The sequence below is a fragment of the Hylobates moloch genome, unplaced genomic scaffold (genome assembly GCF_009828535.3).
Source record: "Hylobates moloch isolate HMO894 unplaced genomic scaffold, HMol_V3 SCAFFOLD_13, whole genome shotgun sequence".
Taxonomy (NCBI): domain Eukaryota; kingdom Metazoa; phylum Chordata; class Mammalia; order Primates; family Hylobatidae; genus Hylobates; species Hylobates moloch.
Window position 1 is genome coordinate 33,826,888 of NW_026652288.1, and position 5,203 is coordinate 33,832,090.

Consider the following 5,203-nt stretch of genomic DNA (forward strand, 5'->3'; position numbering starts at 1 on the left):
CGCTACTCCACTGTCTGGACTCCACTTCCCAGAATTCCTGAGACAAACTGACTGCGACGACCCCGAGCGTCTGGACTACACTTCCCAGAATTCCCTGGGATCCACCTGCCGGAGCCAAATTGACCGCGACTCCACTGAGCGTCTGGACTACATTTCCCAGAAATCCCCTGAATCGTCTGCTGGAGCCAAGCTGACGGCTACTCCGCTGAGCTTCTGGACTACCATTCCCAGAATTGCTTGTATCCTCCTCCTGGAGCCAGTGTGTACCACTCCACAGAGCATTTGGATTACACTCCTCCGAATGCTGCAGGAAAAATGCTCAAAATCTCATTCTTCAGGGGCAAGCATTGCCATCCGGGGTGCCCACTGGGAACGAATCCCAAAGCCACGAGCGCCTGCCTGGTGGGGAATGTGAACTGTTATCCTAACAGTCGTCCTTCTCTCTCCCTGGTTCAGGACAGAAAATACTGAATAGAGAGGAATTCCTGAAGTCTAAACGCCTCCAATGATAACAGGAGTGTTATTGGAGAGGGAACAAGCGAGAAGACACAGTCTTCGAGGAGTTAAGTTTTGCTAATCTAATGGTAAGAAATGGTATCTAAATGTAGTTTTAATTTGTATTTGTTCTTTTGTAAATAAAGTGGAACATCCTTGCGTATTTTCCGTTGCCATTATTATAGTCTTTGTGAATTGGTTAAATAGTTTGCCCACACTTCTATTGAGTGTTTAGTCTTTTTCCCTCCATTAAGTATTATTTACATATTCATATTAACATTGTATCAAATATTGCTCAACCAAAAAGCTTTTCTCCTTTGACTTGTTTTTTGCTATGCAAAACGTTTTTAACGTAGTCGTTTTATTATTTAAAAAACATTTTTGAGGTGTAATTCACAAAACAAAATTATTTTAAGGCACATAATTCAATGGCAATGGCATCTAGTACAAATACAGTGTTGTTGATATATAGGAGTTAAGAAGCAATCACTTAGGCAGATAGCGTATGGGAGCCCTCGGTAAGGCATTTCTTTTTAATGAAAAGCAGCCCCAAATTATTTCCCTTCCTAAGGAACAGCAGCCTGTAAAATAGAGCTGCCGCAGACATAGATACCAGCAGTTGTGCCAATCATGTTCAAGATGGCGGCTCCATCTTCCCTTCTCTTTGTCAGCCACGTGCACAGTAAGAAGCTGACAAGATGGGCCAATCAACTGGGAAGCCTATTTGCATAAGAAGATTAGAGTGGGGAGACCAGCCTTCCCCACGCACTATGTAAATGTCATAACTGATCGAACCAATCTATGACCCCTATGTAAATCAGAAACTGCCTCATCAAACTGGTCTGTAAAACTCAGCACATTCACTGCCAGCCAACCCTTTTCCGCTCGGAGACCTCTTCCTCTATAGAGGAACCTGTTTCTCTTTCTCTTCTCCCTATTAAACCTCCGCTGCTAAACTCCTCTTGTGTGTCCGTGTCCTAAATTTTCCTGCGCTTAACGAAGAACCCCGGGTTTAAATCTCAGACAACGTAGCTGCTTCATTGTGAAACCACCACCTCTTGAATTCCAAAACATTTTCATCACCCAAAGAAAACCCCATGCCCACTAAGCAATCACTACTGTTGTCCATAATCCCATTCCTGGGGAAACATTAATCTTTCTCTCTTTTCTATTACCTATTTTGGACAAATCATAAAAATGAATAGAACCTTTTGTTTCTAACTCCCTTTGCTTAGCATAATATTTTTAATGTGATTCACATCATACCACCTATCAGTACTTCATTCCTTTTCATAGACGAGTAGTATTTTATGTTTATACTACAATTTGTTTCTCCATTCATACATTGATGCACATTTGGCTTCTTTTCACCTTTTGGCTGTAGTGAGCAGTGTTGCTACGAATGTTCGTGTACACTTATTTGTTTCATTACCAGCTTTCAGGTTTTTTGTTTTTGTTTTTTTGAGATGGAGTTTTGCCTCCCGCGTTCAAGCGATTCTCCTGCCTCAGCCTCCAGCATAGCTGGGATTACAAGCATGCACCACCACACCCGGCTAATTTTGTATTTTTAGTAGAGACGGGGTCTCTCCATATTGGTCAGGCTGGTCTCAAACTCCCAACCTCAGGTGATTCGCCCGCCTCGGCCTCCCAAAATGCTGGGATTACAAGCATGAGCCACAGCATCCAACCATGTATTCCACTTCTTTCTGCTGCTGAGACACAATAATTTCAGATGACTTCTCTTTATATTCACTCATTCTGAAGATAATATAGCAAGAGTAGGGAGATGAATATTAGATGCACTTACCTGTGGCTTCAGAGCCTGCACAAACACAATCTCATATATACCACTTCCGAATGGAATACTAATCTGCAAACGTAACTTAAAGAGTTGAAGGGGTCAACACCCAATTCATGATGGAAAGCATAAGTCACATGTTAATTTGGTGGTCTGTGGTCAAGTGTTCTGTCCCTTTTAAGACCCCTAGTGGCCGGGCGTGGTGGCTCACGCCTGTAATCCTAGCACTTTGGGAGGCCAAGGCGGGTGGATCACGAGGTCAGGAGTTTGAGACCAGCCTGGCCAAGATGGTGAAACCCCATCTCTACTAAAAATACAAAAATCAGCTGGGCGCAGTGGTGGGCGCCTGTAATCCTAGCTACTCGGGAGGCTGAGGCAGGAGAATCGCTTGAACCTGGGAGGCAGAGGTTGCAGTGAGCCGAGATTGCACCACTGCACTCTAGCTTGGGCCACAGAGCAAGACTCATCTCAAAAAAAAAAAAAAAAAAAACCCTAGCAAAATGAAAAGCTTCTTCTCCAGAGGAGAGTAAGTATATGCAGAGGATGGCAGAGATTTGCTTCAAAATACTAAGCATCTGAATTTTGATTCTCCAATTAGGGCCAGCCATAGGCTTCAAACGGACATTTCAAACACTTTTGGACCTCCAGGATCATAGGGTTTTAGTGGCAGAGAAGCTTACGTGGAAGCTGAGACATATTACACAAACTTCTCTTGTCTGGGACAAGTCACAAAGTTTTTGGGTCACTCATAAAAGTCAGAGTTGCACAATCGAAACAATAAGTTGCATCCAGTATCAAAAATGGCACACTAAGCATTGTGACATTTTCTTTGATTGTAGGGGGGGTGATAAGCCCTATTTGTTCTATACCTTAGAAAATATATCACTTTAACTTAACACACTTAAGATATTACTATGGTGTATACCTGATGAATTAGCATCTGACAATAGTTTGAATATGTATCCCCTCCAAATCTCATGTTGAAATATGACCTCCAGTGTTAGAGGTGGGGACTATTGGAAGGTGCTTGGTCATGGAGGCAGATCCTTCATGAACACTGGTGTCCCCACCATGGTAATGAGTGAGTTTGCACTCTTAATTCACACAAGGGCTAGTTGTTTAAAAGATCATGGCATAAAAAAAATTAAAAATGCATGGAAGTATAAAATGGAAAAATGTGTGCAAATACTCATTGCCAGCAAAGATCAGTAAAAATATTCATTTACACAGTATGTAAACACTCAAAAGAACATAAAAGACACAAAGATATTTATTTGATTAGGTTATGAAGGCTAAAAAAAGCCACATTGTTTTTCTCCTTTTGTTATTGTGTCTATGTCATCATCTCATTGATTTCATATTATTATAGGAATAAATGCAATTCACACAAATTCCTGTTCTTGAACACTTGTTTTTCCATTTTAAAATGGAGTGACATCATCAATGTGGTCTTCTACTTTTTGGAGTTTTAGTGTCATAGGCATAATTTCCTATCCTATGGTTTTCATATCAAACAGTTGCACCTTATACATTCTGACATGTTCTGCTCTCCAAAAGACATATTTTTACTGCCAGCAATAAAGAGGAGGATTTAAATGTTACTCCTGCCACCAATAATTAATATATTTGATGAAATTACCAAACTCCATTAAGTTTCTCTTCCTGTTTCATAGTGTTGGTGGAAAAATATTGGATAAGAAGGTTGACAAAAGCTGTCCTTCAAATTTAGAATATTTTATACCAAGAAATTGTACAGCAATTAAAAGGCAATCATACCAAGGCCTGCATAGAAATCAGAAATCATGATCAATCTAGGATTGACTAATAAATTTTTTTAGGCCAGCGCTGTGGCGGGCGCCTGTAGTCCCAGCTACTCAGAGAGGCTGAGGCAGGAGAATGGCCTGGGAGGCGGAGCTTGCAGTGAGCCGAGATTGGCCACTGCACTCCAGCCTGGGCGACAGAGCAAGACTCCGTCTCAAAAAAAAAAAAAAAGAAAAAAGAAAATTTCTGTCAATGTACATCTGGCACTTTAAAAGTGTTACTGTAAATCTTGCCTTAATACTGTTGAAAACACTTATTGTGAAATATGCAGTGGTTTGTTATTGCAAAATTAACCAAACCTTTTCAGTCTATACTGTGAGAAAAACTACAAAAGATAGTTCAATTTATACTGTATACAAGCAATGAACATTTGATAGAGCCACAAATAATCTGACTTCAGAACACATGATGGGGGGAAGCCAGGAGCCAAGTGCAATAAAATAATATTCAATGAATATGATAAATCTGATCAAGAAAAAAACTTAAAAGGAAAAAATAACAATATGCAAAATATTGCTATGGATTGCAGTACTGAGTTTACTCTGCATTTCAACTCATGTTTCCCAGAATTATTTTTTGCAGGCTTCCCTTTTTGGATACACAAAATTGTGTCCAAACCCATACATATGTTTTATCTTTTCATTGATTTAACAAACAAGTACTGAACACATACAAAGTGCTAATCAATGTTAAGGCTGTGACGATTTAGCAGCAAAGAAAGACACATGTAGCTTACATTCTAGTGGACATCAATTTTGGCACGTCCACCATTAGAGTCTGGTAAATTTCATGAACTCTTACTCTAAGGCCTGTCTCCTGAATGATAGCTGTAATTATCAAACTTCTGAATGAAGCTTTATTACACCATTTACAAGGATTCTCCATTATGGTGGTCCTGAGACTACTGGGGCATGCTGAGCTATGGCTGAAGCACTGATGTTATCTTAAACAAATGTTTTCCCTCTTCCAAGAATGGGTGAAATTTATCACCAGCATGGATTCAGAGATAAAGTACTCAAAGGGAAGTGCTTACTATGTGCCTCATATTTTAATGTTTCTCTCCTTTGTGAACTTTCAGATGAGATTGCA